This window comes from Megascapheus bottae, chromosome X, assembly GCF_031878675.1.
Source record: "Megascapheus bottae isolate mThoBot1 chromosome X, mThoBot2.hap1, whole genome shotgun sequence".
NCBI classification, from domain to species: Eukaryota; Metazoa; Chordata; class Mammalia; order Rodentia; family Geomyidae; genus Megascapheus; species Megascapheus bottae.
Genome location: NC_143547.1, coordinates 72,509,601 through 72,524,757, shown reverse-complemented (window position 1 = coordinate 72,524,757; position 15,157 = coordinate 72,509,601).

Genomic DNA, 15,157 nt, shown 5'->3' with positions numbered 1-15,157 from the left:
TATAGGAAGATAATGAGAAGTCTTCAATGTGAAGCCAAACAAAGAAGTACAGTATAACAAAATGATTTCAAAAAGCACCTTGTAAGTCATTTCTAAGTTGATATTAACTTGTTAAGGACATCAAAAGCAAGAAGTGAGATAGAGCATCACGGGGCCACATAATTATCACAGTCACTTTGTGAAAAAGATATACCCAGGCATGAGAGGGTGGCAGCAGAATGACCTAATGAAATGAGTCTTTTTGTTTTCAAATAGGAGGCCTTCATAAAATTCCTTAAGAATAAAGACCCCTACCTCTGTGTGCTAATAACTTTCTAATTGAGCAGAAATCTTGGGCCCCACTCGAGAATAACTTCTTTTCTCTTTTTTCCCCCTTATGGTTTATTTCAAGTTGTTACTGTATCTGGATTTGGTACTTGGTATATTGTATATACATTTATTTGTTTATTTGAAATATGGAAGAAAATGTGAAAAACAAGATGATTAAGAAGGAGTGCGGGGGAGGGAAAGTAGGAGAAAAACATGGGAAGTGGTATCAATTTTCAAAAAGTAATGAACTCACTACCTGACGAATGTAACTGTTACCCCTCTATACATCACTCTGACAATAAAATACAATTTAAAAAAAGAAAAAAACTGAAATCTATCAAAGATTCGGAAATCCATGCTTTTCTCATAGTTTATTCCTTTATTACTTCATCCAATGAGTAGAACGAGAAGAAATACCAGGAAAAAGTTACTATAATTTAAAGACTTGAATTCAACACTACTTCCAAAGTCAAAAAGAACACACAATTCCTATTGATGTTCATATTTCTATGTTTTCTTTAATGCACGGTTGACCTTTAGAGCCATTTTTATTAAAAATCCACTTCTAATGTTGCTTTCCATTTGTCATAAAAATGCAAATTTTTAGATGACTTCTTTCCTGCAAATTTTTCTCTTAAAAATTACTCATGTACCTAAGCTTTTAACTTTGTCAAGACATGCTTTTTTCCATTTTTGTTAGCACAGATTTATTACACAAAGGTATTTCGTTGGAATGTTACCCTACATACATACAATATATACCCCAATCAAACTATCTCCTGTATCACATCTTGTCATTCCCACCACTCCCTCCTTTTTCAATACCAGCACATTTTGTTGCTCTATTTTGGTATATGGATATGGAATACCGCAACTATATTCTTACTTTCATATGCTCTCCTTTCATCCCACCCCCTTGCACATGCTCCCAAACAGAATTGACTTACATTCTTTTTATTATTATTATTATTATTATTATTATTATTATTATTATTATCGCTCATGGGACTTGAAATCTGGGCGTGGGCACCGTCCCTGAGCTCTTCAGCTCAAGGGTACTGCTGTACCACTTGAGTCACAGCACCATGTCCGGTTTTCTGGTGATTAATTGGAGTCTCACAGACTTTACTGCCCAGACTGGCTTTGAACCATGATCCTCAGATCTCAGCCTCCTGAGTAGGTAGGATTATAGACATGAATCACCAGCGGCCAGCCCTTTCATTCATTTTTTTTTTGCCAGTCCTGGGACTTGAACTCAGGCCTGGGCACTGTCCTTGGGCTTTCTCAAGGCTAGCACTTCTCGCCTTTTCTATGTATGTGGTACTGAGGAATCTAACCTGGGCCTTGCTAGGCAAGCACTCTACCATTAGACCAAACTCCCAGCCCTAGGAGTTGATTTTTGTATATGGTAAGAAATAGGAACCTGTTTTTTCTACAGGTCAATATCCCATTTCCCAGTGATTTGTTTAAAAAAAATACATATTATCTCCAATGTGGATTTCTAGTACTTATGTCAAAAACCAAATGGTTGTATCTGTGTAGGCTTATTTTTTAGACTTCTAGTCCATCAATATACATATCTGTTATTGTGCCAATACCATGCTTTTTTGTGTAGGTTATTATGGCATTGAACTCAAGCTCATTTTGCTCCAGATTACTTCAACTATCCAAGGTATTCAGTGTTCCAAATAGATTTTAAGACTTACTTATCAATCTCTGTGAAAAATGACATTAACATTTTTATGGGAATCACATTGCGTCTGCAGTTTACTTTTGTTAGCATACCAATTTCATATTATTAATTCTGCTGATTGATGAACATAGGAAGCCTTTCCATCTTCTAGTGTTTCCTTAAATTCCTTTCTTTAATATTTCTATTTCTCATTATAGTAATCTTTTACACTCTTAGTTTTATTCCTGATTATTCAATTTTCAAACAAAAAATGGGATAATGAATGGGATTGCTTTCCTTATTTATTTTTAATCTAATTTTAACAGGTAAAGTTTAGTTTTTGTAAATTATTTCTTATGGAGTTTTTTGGTTTATTTTTAGTAGGCGATACTTTTTTAATTCAATTTTATTATCAGGGTGATATACAGAAGGGTTACAGTAACATATGTAATATAGTGAGTATATTTCTTTTTTTTTGCCAAACCTGGAGACTGAGGAATCAAACCCGGGTCTTCAGGCATGATAGGCAAGCACTCTACCACTAGGCTAAACTCCTGGCCCCTAGTGAGTACATTTTCCAAAATTGGAGTGGTATTTTATATTCCAAAAGCAATTTATTGGATAGCAGTTTCTTTTCAGCAGCAATTTTTATTACCCAAATTTTTAAATTTTTGGACATTCAGATGATAAGTATTTAATGATGACTTCTGGTTTTAACTTATATTTTCATGATAACTAGTGATGCAGAATACTTTTCAACACAGAATTATGCATCATATTAGATGAAATGATATTTCTTTCGTGTAACTGAATCATTCCTACTATTGAGGTTTTTGTTTTGGTTTGGTTTGGTTTTTTTTGCCAGTCCTGGGCTTGGGCTCAGGGCCTGAGCACTGTCCCTGGATGTTCTCAAGGCTAGGGCTCTACCACTTGAGCCTCAGCACCACTTCTGGCTTTTTGCTATGTATGTGGTACCGAGGAATCGAACCCCGGTCTTTGTGCATGCTAGGCAAGCACTCTACCACTAGGCCAAACTCTCGGCCCCCCTACTATTGAGTTTTGACCAATAAATATGTCCTAGATAATAATCATGGGCACAAAGAGCAATCCCGGAGTTATCACAATATCTGATTTTAAACTATACTACCAAGTCATAATAATCAAAATAAGAGTTTGATGCTGGCACAAAAACAGACATATAGACCAATGTAATAGAAAGAAAGATTCAAAAATAAGCTCACAAAGCTATAGTCATCCAATTTTCAACAGTTACCCAAAAAGGTGGGAGAGAGATAATTGTGCTTAATGTGAGGGATATGTCAACAAAATACCTTCTATACATATATGAAAATGTCATAATGAAATGCCTTGCTTTTTATAATTGATACATATTCTAAGATTGATAAAGGTACATTTTCCATATAATTTTAGAAATAGTTTATATATTTTAAACCTTCCTTTTAAATTAGATCAAATTGCATTTAGTTACTACACTGAATCTTCTATCTGTGCACAAGCAGTATATTATGCTTCTTCCTCTGGTCTCCATGGTTGCAAACAGGGAATCTTCTGCCATTTGAGTTCATGCTTTTCTATAAGAAATCTTCTCTTTTACTCTGATTGGTTTATACAGCTTTTTTGTCTGTCTGTCTGTCTGTCTGTCTGTCTGTCTGTATGTATGTATGTATGTATGTCTTGTAGGTCATGGAGCTTGAACTCTGGGCCTGGGCGCTGTCTCTGAGCACTTCAGCTCAAGGCTAGTGCTCTACCACTTTGAGCCACAGAGCACTTCTGACTTCCCGGTAGTTCATTGGAGATAAGACTCTCAAAGCTAGTGTGGTGGCTCACACTTATAATCCTAGCTACTCAGGAGGCTGGGATCTGAGAATCAAGGTTCAAAGCCAGCCCTGGGCACAAAAGGACCAGAGATTCTTATCTCCAATTAACCTCTAGAAAATGAGAAGTGGGGCTTGGCTCAAAGCTATGGTGGTATCCTTTTGCTGAAGAGATCAGGGACAGCGCCCAGGCCAAGTTCAAGCCACATGGCTCACAAAAAAGACTCACAGACTTTCCTGCCAGGGCTAACTTTGAACTGTAATCCTCAGATCTCATCCTCCTGTGTAGCTTGTATTATAGGTGTGAGCCACCAGAATCCAGCTTATAGGGATTTTGTATGTTTTTGTTTTTGCCTTTGCCTTTCATGTTTAAGTATGGGTGTTACTGTGAATTTAGGGGGTTCATCTTTTTGTGATTTTTCTTCACTTTTTAAGTCTATAAGTTTATGCATTTATCCACTGGGAGGGCAGAATTGGGGCATTATTCTTTTAGTATTTCCCAGCCCAAGCCTACATTCTTTCTTTCATTCTTCTGGGATTCACATGTCCAGTGGAGTTTGTAAGTTGTACATTTTTTATTTCTTCAGTAATTTGCAGGGTCTTCAATTTTCTATTTTCTATCATTAAGAACAGCTAGGGCTGGGAGTTTGGTCTAGTTGTAGAGTGCTTGCCTAGCATGCATGAAGATCCAGGTAGAATTCTTTAGTACCACATACATAGAAAAAAATTGGAAACGGTGCTATGGCTCAAGTGGTAGAGCTCTAGCCTTGAGAAAGCCGAAGGACATTGATCAGGCCATGAGTTCAAGCCCCAGGATTGGCAAAATAAAAGACTTTAAAAATTCTACAAGAACAACTAAATTCCATTTATCTCTTCTCTAGTTCACACAGACTCTGTTGTATCCACTGTTACAATTTATTCCATTAAGTGAAGTTTTTCAATAAGGTATTGTCTTTTAAGATCCATAATCATTTGACCATTCTTATTATTTCTGCTGAATACTTTTCTTACTTTTGACTTGTATTGAGATTGTAAGTTGCTATTCCAAAAAAATTGACTTATTTTAATATCATTATCAGATAGTTGAGGCCTCAATATTTCCATCAATATTGTTTTTCGAATTGAGTTATGATTTTCTTGGCTATTGGTAAGATGACTATGCTTCAATTGTGTATGTTTTCAACGTTAAGAGAATCTTGGTCCTATTTAGGGCAGCAGGACAGGAAGAGGACACCCCACAGCTGCACTCTAATCTCCAAAGGAACCTAGCCCTGGGGACGATGGGCCACAACTCCCCAGGCAGAAACTGGAAAGACAAAGGGCACACTCCCATAGCAGAATAGGTGCACATAGGTCAAAGCTGGGGTGTAGTGTAGGAGGGAACCTTAGGAGTCCTGCTTGGAGCATTCCTGTCCCGAGTGGGTGTGGACAGGCTCTGGCCTGGTGGAGCCTTCTCCCTGCCTCAGGTAAGGGCTCCAAATACCACCCAGGTAACTGGACAACCTATGAAGGGATTTATCAGGAGGTTCTGGCTGATTTTTTTTTCATTTTTATTTTTGTCAGTCGTGGAGTTTGAACTCTGGATCTGGGCGCTGTTCCTGAACTCTTCAACTCAAGGCTAGTGCTCTACCACTTTGAACCATAGTGCCACTTCTGATTTTCTGGTGGTTATTAGGAGATAAGACTCTCAAGGGCTTTCATGCTGGGGGCTGGCTTTAAACCAAGATCCTCAGATCTGAGCCTCGTGAATATCTAAGATTACAGGTGATAATCCGCCAGGCTATAAAAACTTCCTTAGCTTCCTTCTTTTAGCTCTGTTTGAACTCTTGTTGGGTCCTTGATGGTACCTAGTGTCATAAACTGTGTCATAATACTCACTTGATGAACAATAAACACGTTCACTGACCTGATCTTTTCCTTTATCACTGAAAGCCTCCTTGTGGGCTCTGCATTCTACTTCTGTTTTCATCTTCAGAAAGGTACTACATGGAGTATTTTCTGCTGATAAATGGAGGGATCCAGAGCCACTGAATCTGGGTAGCCCTTGCCATTGTAAGGAAGCTTAAGGAGATACTAGCCACGAATCATGTTCTACTATCAATGGAAAGTCCAAGAGCCAATAGGCATGCTGCTGTCTTCTGGTATTGAATGTGAGGTAAGATTTCCTGTTGAGGTTGTTTTATCACTGTTCTAGGCAGAATGTGCCCACTTCTGCTGATAGATATGGAGCATAGAATGGGTTATCTCTAAAATCACTGCTTCTAGTGAGACAGAAGTGCTGCTGTCAGAAAATGAGTGTGCTGGCCAAGCCCTTGCTATATTTTAGCTTTTGGAGTTCTTTGGTGAGAAATATTTAATTATTTTGTGCTTATTTATGTTTATAATTTTTTTGTTTATGTTTTATTATTTAGGTATTTATTATGACTTGTCTGGATTGCAAAACTCTTCCGCACACAGTCCATGATGCATGAGAGATTTTAAAAATAGAGAACTTATGATATTATCCTTTTCCAATTCTAAGATCTCTAGTCTGTCTAGAGTACCTTTGTGATTGTCTTCAGTATTTAGAGTCAAGGAATATAAGACATTGACTCTATGTTGTCTTGCCTCAGCATTTATACTGGCTTTCCAAGCAAGCGTTAAAATCAATTTGAGATTATTTTTACCCTTCTTTCTAAGAGTCCATGGGCTTACACCCAGGGCCTTGTGTTTGCTCTCATTTAGGCTCTCTACCACTTGAGCCACATCTCATACCTCATTTATACCTTTCTGAGTAATGAATATAACTAGTGACTTTAGCATATATTGCCCTATATAAGATTTGGCAAGCTATGCTTTGCCACAGTGCAAACCAGCCCACACAGTACAATGTTAGAACTATGTAGTTGTAACATATTTTGTATTCACGGCATAAAAACTGAAGAATCTGTTATATATTGGTCTTTATAGAAAATGATGCTAATTCCTGTATTATAATACTTAAACTCTGCTTTTGAGCCAATTACTTTGGAAACATAATTCCACAAAAAAGTATGGTATTATTAAAATATTAATATGAATTTTTATGTAAGTTAAAAACCTGAAGTGTCAGTGATATCTGGTATCAAGAGGAGGATTCTACCACTGTAAAAGCCAAGGTCAAGTATGATAATATTGATATTTAATCACTAATTCAAGTATTTATTAAACATACATGAAGCACTACAATGAGTACCAAAGTACAAACACACAAAGACCAAACAATAGATATTTATTGAGAGAATGGATTATGACTATTGGCATTGGTGTCAGTTCTCAAAAAAATCTGTTTTGGACTAGACCAGATTGATAAACACCTTAAAAAGTAATTGTATTGCATAAGGAAATATGTCAAACTGGTATTATACAAAATTGTTAAGAAATCACAGCTTTCAGCCAGTTTTATTTCTTCTGTTCTTAGGCACAGAAGTAGACTATATTGAAAAACTGGTCAGGTAAATGCAATATAAAGGGAAGTGATGCATCCCATTTCAGGTTATTGATCCTTCAACCTCCCTTGAACACTCCCCTGTGCTCTTCTTCCCTTGTGGCTGTTTAGTTGTGTCCTGCAGGGTAACTTGTTCTTTCTCAACTCTAGTTTGGAAGAGCATATAGAAGACAGCTATCCTACAAATCTGAAAAAAAACATCTCTGACAATTGTTTAGAGAAAAAAGGGTTGATGTAATGAAATGTGGTTTATTTGTTAAAGCAGTTTTATCTATCATAACTGGTGACAAAAGAAGAGGAAATTCAGAAGGCTTCACCGAAGGGGAAAAGTTTGAACTGGACTTTGAAAGTGAACAAGTTGACTTGATGTCAGTAAGGAAAAAATACATGTGGCTAAAGCATAGGAGAATGACAGAGATAGGACAGAAAGAGATGGAGACATTATCGAGGCGATAAGGACAGAAAAAAGAGACTAAAAGTAAAGGGTTAAGAGGCTGGAGAGCAGATTAGGACCTGGTAGGAAGAGTCTCTTACGTATGGAATGGGTTTTTTGTTATCTTTTCAGTGCTGAGGAAACAGTGGAAAGTTTGCAAATTGTTAAATAAAATGATCAAGGTAATACCTTAGAAAAGTAAGTAGAAGTCCTAATAGTAACAGATTAGACTTTGATCACATTAAAGCTCTTTGTTACTAGTGTGTCTTCAAGCTCTAGTGTTATACTTCAAATCTGAAAATTGTTCAATTTAACTCCACTACTGAAAAAAAGCAGAAATACTCAAAGAAATGTCAAAGCAACAAAATCAGCATAGAGAACAATGAGAATTCTATGGATTATACTGGTTCAAGTATACTTTAAATTCTTTCATGTTTCACAACACAGATGAACATATTAATCTAAGTAAGATGCTTTTAAGTACTAACACTTTTTTCAAATTCCATAAGTTTTTAATATTGTGCTCTTGACACTCAGGAATATTAACAACCTCAGTTAACACTAACAGGTACAAGGACACTGACAGAAAGGAATTTAAGGTTTATTGTATAAGTAAGTTACATAGTAATATCATCTGTTTCAAACTTTCCATCTTAACATGGATATTTAGATCTTTCACAACATTATATTTCTTTCCTTGAAATTGACTTGATTAGCCTAAAACACCATTTAAATGATTACAGTTTATTTCTATATAATATCCTATCTAGCTACAAATATCCCAAATCATTAACTGTCTATAGACAGCAATTCTGTCTTAGCTAAATTAGTCAAAAATGTTAAATTGTAATGGTGTATAAAACATTTTCTATAGTATAAATGCATAATTAAAGCTTTTAAGATTTAGGAACTAAGCACAAACACAGAAGCACCTAAATATCATAAATTCAAAGTTGTAAAGGTCTGTATATCAACTCTACAATAATAATTAAAGAAAACTGACCCCATCCATAAAAAGATTAACTGAAAAATCTTCTTCCACTTCAAATTACAGTATTGCTTGTCAATTCCACACTAAATTGTGTACTACAGAAATTCATAGCCAGAATATTATACTATCCAGATAGCTGGGCAGATGTTCATTGCTGCATTATTCACCATAGCCAAGTTATAGAAACAGTGCAGACATTTTTCCATGAGCAAATGGATCAAGAAGATGTGATTATATACAATATATATGATATATGTGATCCATTATCTAATGAACATGATTTTTACACATATGTTTGAGTAACACCAATTGTATATGTACATTATATATTTATTATATATGGAAATTGTACTCATCCATCAGGAAAAATGCTATTATGGTACTTCCCAGGAAATGGATGGACCTGGAAAATTTATGTTAAGTGAAGTAAGTCAGGCTCAGAGAGACAAAGGACACACATTTTCTCTCATATGTGTAAATTTGATCTAAATTATAAATATGTGAAAACATACAGGGATAAATATACTAACTAAAGTACACTATAGGCATGGGAGGATTCCCAAGGTGTAATTCCTTTGAACCATCAAGTTACAGTCTCATAAAATGAATACCAAGAAGCTGGAGAGAGCAGACGTCAAAGGGAGAAGCAAACAAATGGCATGGAACATTTAATGTTTCAATGTATAGGTATAGGTGTGAAATTTGATTCAGGTAAATTGGAGGTATGAGTAGGGTTGGGAGAAATGGAGAAGAAATACGGAAAGGGTGACATTGACCAAGATGCATTGCACTCACAAACTGATATGTTGAAATGAAAGCTCCTCGTACAACTACAAGAATAAGAAAGGAGAAATAAGAGGAGGAGAAGGAGGATTTGGAGGAAGAGGAGGAGGAGAAGGAAAAGGAGAGAGAAACCGAGGAAGAAGAAAATTGGGCAGAATATAGGCTATTCCCTATTTTCATACAATCACTAATGAAAACAAATCATGTTCCTTTAATCACAAAGGAAGATCAATCCATGAAGAGATCAAGGCAAATACGTCATTCATCATTATACTTTGGAAAACTGAGTTCCACAATTCATATATATTGTCAAGATTTTTTATGTGGATATCATTCTGATTTATCTTAGACCTGCAGAGAAGTAACATCTGAATATTCCAGTAACATTTCTTCAGCTACAGTGGTAAGACCAGTTGACTTTAACAGTTTTGTAGTAAAAAAAATGAAGCAATTAGTAACACTCAAAAATTTCAAAGTTTTGCTTTATAATCTGATCTTCAAGAACAAAATAGTAAAATTGATAAGAGTAATTATTTGCAAGTCTTTTTTTCAAATTAATGATATTTTCACTAGTCTTTCTGAATTAACTACTACCACTCTAAAATTAAATGTCTTCAGACCAAAATAATAGGAAAATAATTTCTAACAAGAGGTAGCAAAATGTATAAACTACTTTATTTCTGGTCATCTGTAAATTATATTAGATCACACTGGGGCCAGGAAAGTGGCCTAGTGGTAGAGTATTTGCCTAGTATGCACAAAGACCTGGGCTCAATTTGTGAGTACCATGTACACAGAAAAAGCTGGAAGTAGTGCTATAGCTCAAGTGGTAGAGTGCTAGCCCTTGAGAAAGCTCACAGACAGTGCACAGACCCTGAGTTTAAGCCTCAGGACTGGCATATATATATACATATATATATATATATAATTGCATTTATCAATATGTGTGACTACATGCTCAGATTAATGCTCCATCTGAAAAAAATGAGTGATACAACACAATCGTGGTGCAGGCTCATAATCCTAATTGTTCAGGAGGCTGAGATCTGAATGACTGGTATTCAGGGCCAGTCTGGGCAGAAAAGTTTGCTAGAATGCATCTCCAAAATAAACAGCAATACTCATGAGTAAAGGCATCACTCACATAATACAGTACCAGTGTAGCAAATCCTAGTGCAATAAAAAAACAGTGATGAGCTAAATATTTTTAAAAACATTTCAATGTTATTGATTATGTGATAAAAGTGAGAACTTCCTTCTATTCCAAGTTACTTCAGAGTTTTTATAATAACAGTATGTTGAATTTTGTCAAATATAAATTTTCCTCTCCAACAGACAAAAAGGAAACTTATCTTGATTCTAGGTACTAACTATGATAGAAGAAGCATCACTGAACTCCACAAACAGAAGAAAACTTCATCTAAGAATTTCCTAGTAGACATGTAAACAAGATACCTTTTAACAAAGAGACCCAAAACCTCAAGCAAAAAGACCACCAGCTGGGCTTGGTGGCTCACTTCTGTAATCCTAGCTACTCAGGAGGCTGAGATCTGAGAATCAAAGTCAAAAGCCACCCTGGGCAGTAAAGTCCATGAGACTCTTTTCTACAATCAACCACTAGAAAACAGGAAGTGGTTCTGTGGGTCAATGGGTAAGGTGGTAGCCTTGAGCTGAAGAGCTTAGAGATAAGGCCCAGGCCCAGAGTTCAAGCCCCATGACTGACACACACAAAAAGACTTCACCAAGTATTTTCAGAGTAGTAGTACCCCCTATCATCTTAAATACAGAATCAAAATATTTTTGTGCTCTCCACTAAGGGTTTAGTTATTGAAATTCCACGAATAAATTTCCAAATTAAATAAGCGTTTGACAGTCAAGAATCCCTATGCTTAGGATTTGGATAGATGATGTTATGGTGAAAGTGGTGATCACTGTTCAAAATGAATTGCACACACATAATTTGACAGGTTGAATTTAAACTTTGATATAGCTATTTAAAGATAATTTTAAAAATAATTTAACTTTAAAAATTCCTATACTCCACAAATCCCAAATAAAGATCAATTATGACCTTGTTCTTAAAAAATACAGAGAATTTGGGTCTAGGGCCATAGCTCAAGTCATACAGCATCTATCAAGTGCAAGGCCCTGAGTTCAAATCCCATTACTTTAAAAAAATCAAAGAGCAGTAAATAAATATTTCTAAATTAAGAAAAAAAGACATAGATTTCCTATGGATCAAAGGAAAAAATATGCCTAGTTATTAGTTGACAAAGAATCAAACATACATGCGAGGACAACTTCAACTATAATCATCCTGATCTCAGTGTCTCACGTAGTCAGGATTACACACGTGTTTGTCACGGGTACCTGATTTGAACAGGGATCTTTAATGTCAATAATCTGTTTTTTTTTCCACTTTCATATTCTTAGTGGTTCCTATTGCATTTTAGAAATATTCATTTACTGAAATTCCATTCATATGGTTATCTGTATGTTTTGTTTTCCTGTAGAGATGATTTGCTTTGTATTTACAAATATGATACATTTTGTATTAATTTTTCTCTATGGTCATGAAGGTAGTCTGTTTATGGATTTCATCCACTTTCATTGATCTGTTGGGCTATCATTTTTTTGCCAGTACTACATGTTATCTTAAATAGCTTTAGGACAAGTCTTGTAATCTAATAGTATAAATACTGCTTTGTTTTTCTTTAAGATTTTCTTGCTTACACAAAATCCTTTGCAATTTCATGTGATTTTAATATTATCTTACTGACCTACTCAAGCATTTTTTTCCATAGGGACCAAATTTGGACTGCAATTCATCTCTAGTTCACTTGGATAAGAACTCATTTCTTAACAATGTCCATTGGTTTGTGAGTATAATTTAATGCTTACTTTATGCTTATTCTCAGCAGTGATTTGCAGTTTTCACTATAGAGCTCTTGTACAACTTTCACTAAATGGATCCCTAGTTATTTGAACGTTTTGTTCCATGTATTTGGGTGTTTCAATATTCTGTTTCCATTAAGTATAAATCATTTTTTACTTTGTTGTTCAACTACTTTGCTAAACTTTCATTTATGGTAATGATTTGCCTATATTTGATTGTGCATATTCATGGAATGTACTACCTATGAATAATGACACTATTGACTTTTCCTTTTCAACAAAGTTTTATTTGTTCATGGCAACAGTAGGGTTTGACTCCAGATCTCATACTTGCTAAGATGGTATTCTACCAGTTGAGCCCAGTCACCACTAGACTCTTTTACTGGGAGTTATTTTCATGCTTCATATCTAAACTGGCATGGACTGAGATCCACCGGTCTGCTCTTCTCTTTACCATGAAAATGTCAGACATGCACTACTGCACCCAGTCATTGTGCCTACTATGAGGTTTGGGATGACAGGAACATATCACAACACGTAGCTATTGGTTGAAGTGTCTTGAAAAAATGTTATGCCTGGACTAGCCTTGAACTGGACTCCCCCAATCTCTACCTCCCAAGTGGCTTGAATTTCAGGCTTGAACCACTATACCCAGCTATTTTATTTTGTTTCAATGCAAGTTTTATATTATTTCTCTAAATAACTTCAGTACTATGATGAATAAATTAGCTAATAATGGGTTTTCTTTTCATAATTTTAAAGGGAATGACTTCAATTTTTCAATCGAGTTATGTACTTTTCTAAAGATTTGTTTAAAAAAGAATTTTAGGTAGTTTATTTGAAATAGGGAAGGAAAGGGGAAAAACATGATGATTGGGAGGTGGTGGGGAAGGAAAAGTGGAACAAAAACATGAGAAGGGATAACAATGTTCAAGAACTTGGGGCTGGGAGTTTGGCCTAGTGGTAGAGTGCTTGCCTAACATGTACAAAGACCTGGGTTTGATTCCTCAGTACCACATACATAGAAAAAAAATCAGAAGCAGTGCTGTGGTTCAAGTGGTAGAGCTCTAGCCTTGAGAAAGCCCAAGGACAGTGCTCAGGCCCTGATCTCAAGCCCAGGACTGGCAAAAAAAAGGAAGCAATTTATCCACTACCTGTAGGTACCTGTAATTGTAACCTCTCTATACGTTACCCTGACAATAAAAGACAATAAAAAAAGAATTTTTAGATAGCAGTCATTGGTTTAAATAAAACTTTCCTCATACTTTTGTAATTTTTAAGTTTTTTTCTCATGAATAGACATTGAATTTTTTTAGAAGGTTAACACAATTCTTTATTAGTTAAAGGCTAATGGGTAATATCAGAATTACCCATCCTGGCATCATCAATTTATACCTTAATGGGAACATCAAGTATTGCATTGGAGGACTGAGCTCCTCTTGAGACCCTATCAGTTCTTATTCTTGATGTGTTGCCACCTCAATGAAAAGATAAGAAACCCAGCTTAGCTGGGTGCCGTTGCTCATGCCTGTAATCTCACTTACTTAAAAGACTAAGATCTAAGAATCCTGGTTCAAAGCCAGCCCAGGGCAGGAAAACCAGAGACTCTCATTTCCAATAAACTACACAGAAAAGACTGAAGTGGTGCTATGGCTCAAGTGGTAGAGGGCTAGACTCCTTGGGAACAAAGAGTCTCAAGTACAGCTCCTGGCCCTAAGTTTAAGCCCCATGTTTAGAAAAAGAAGGAGGAGGAGTAGGAGCAGGAGCAGGAGGAGGAAGCTGCCCATTTGGACCATTTGAGTCCAAACTCCATTCGCTAGACATCAACGCATTTGAGTCCTTTCTAGAAGCCTAGTGCATACATGAAACATGAAATCCATTTGTAGGCCAATAGACATTGAATTTTATCAAAACAGTTTCTATGTCTATTAACATATTCAAGTGCTTTCTATTTAACATATTTAATGTGGTAAATTACATTATTGGATATTAAAATGTAAAAGTTTATATTCCTTGACTGAATACATTTTTGCCCTGACAAATTATTTGTATATACTACATTTGGTTTATTATTTCTTTTATGATTTTGTTTCTTGATTTGTGAATGAGATTGCTTTGGAAAAATTTATGTGAGTTTGGAATTACTCCAATTTTCAATATCAGGTACTGCTTACTGGAAAATCCTTGTAGTCTGGAGTTTTGTTAGTATATACATTTTTGGATAATGACTCATTTACCTAAGATTTACAAAACCTGAATAAGTTTTCTCTTTCTTTTTTATTCACTTTGGGTAAGTTGTGGCCATGTGTATTAGTAGTAAATTATATAAATTTTTAAGAATTATATGTAAATATATATTTCTTAGAATATTTAGACAAGTTAATCAAATTTGTTGGCATAATTTTGCTTAAAGTATTAAATTCAGTTTGTTGTTTTCACTGTCTGTAGCTAGGAACTTCATTCAAAAGAATGACCTGTTGCTAATAAAGAAGTGGAGAAACTGTAGCCAACTGTTACTTTATGAACTGCAGTCAGCTATTGCCTGAAGAGAAAAAGAAACTTACCTTACTCAGTTGATCCACAATTATGGGTTAGATGATAGCTACATTATAACAGAGGTGAATGCTTAAATTTACTTTTATCCTGTGGGGGATTATATAACATTATATGTATAATGTTATATATAATGTATTATATATTACATTATGTATTATACATATTACAAATGTGTTATATATTGCAGTGCTGGAGATTGAATTCAAGGCTTCAAATA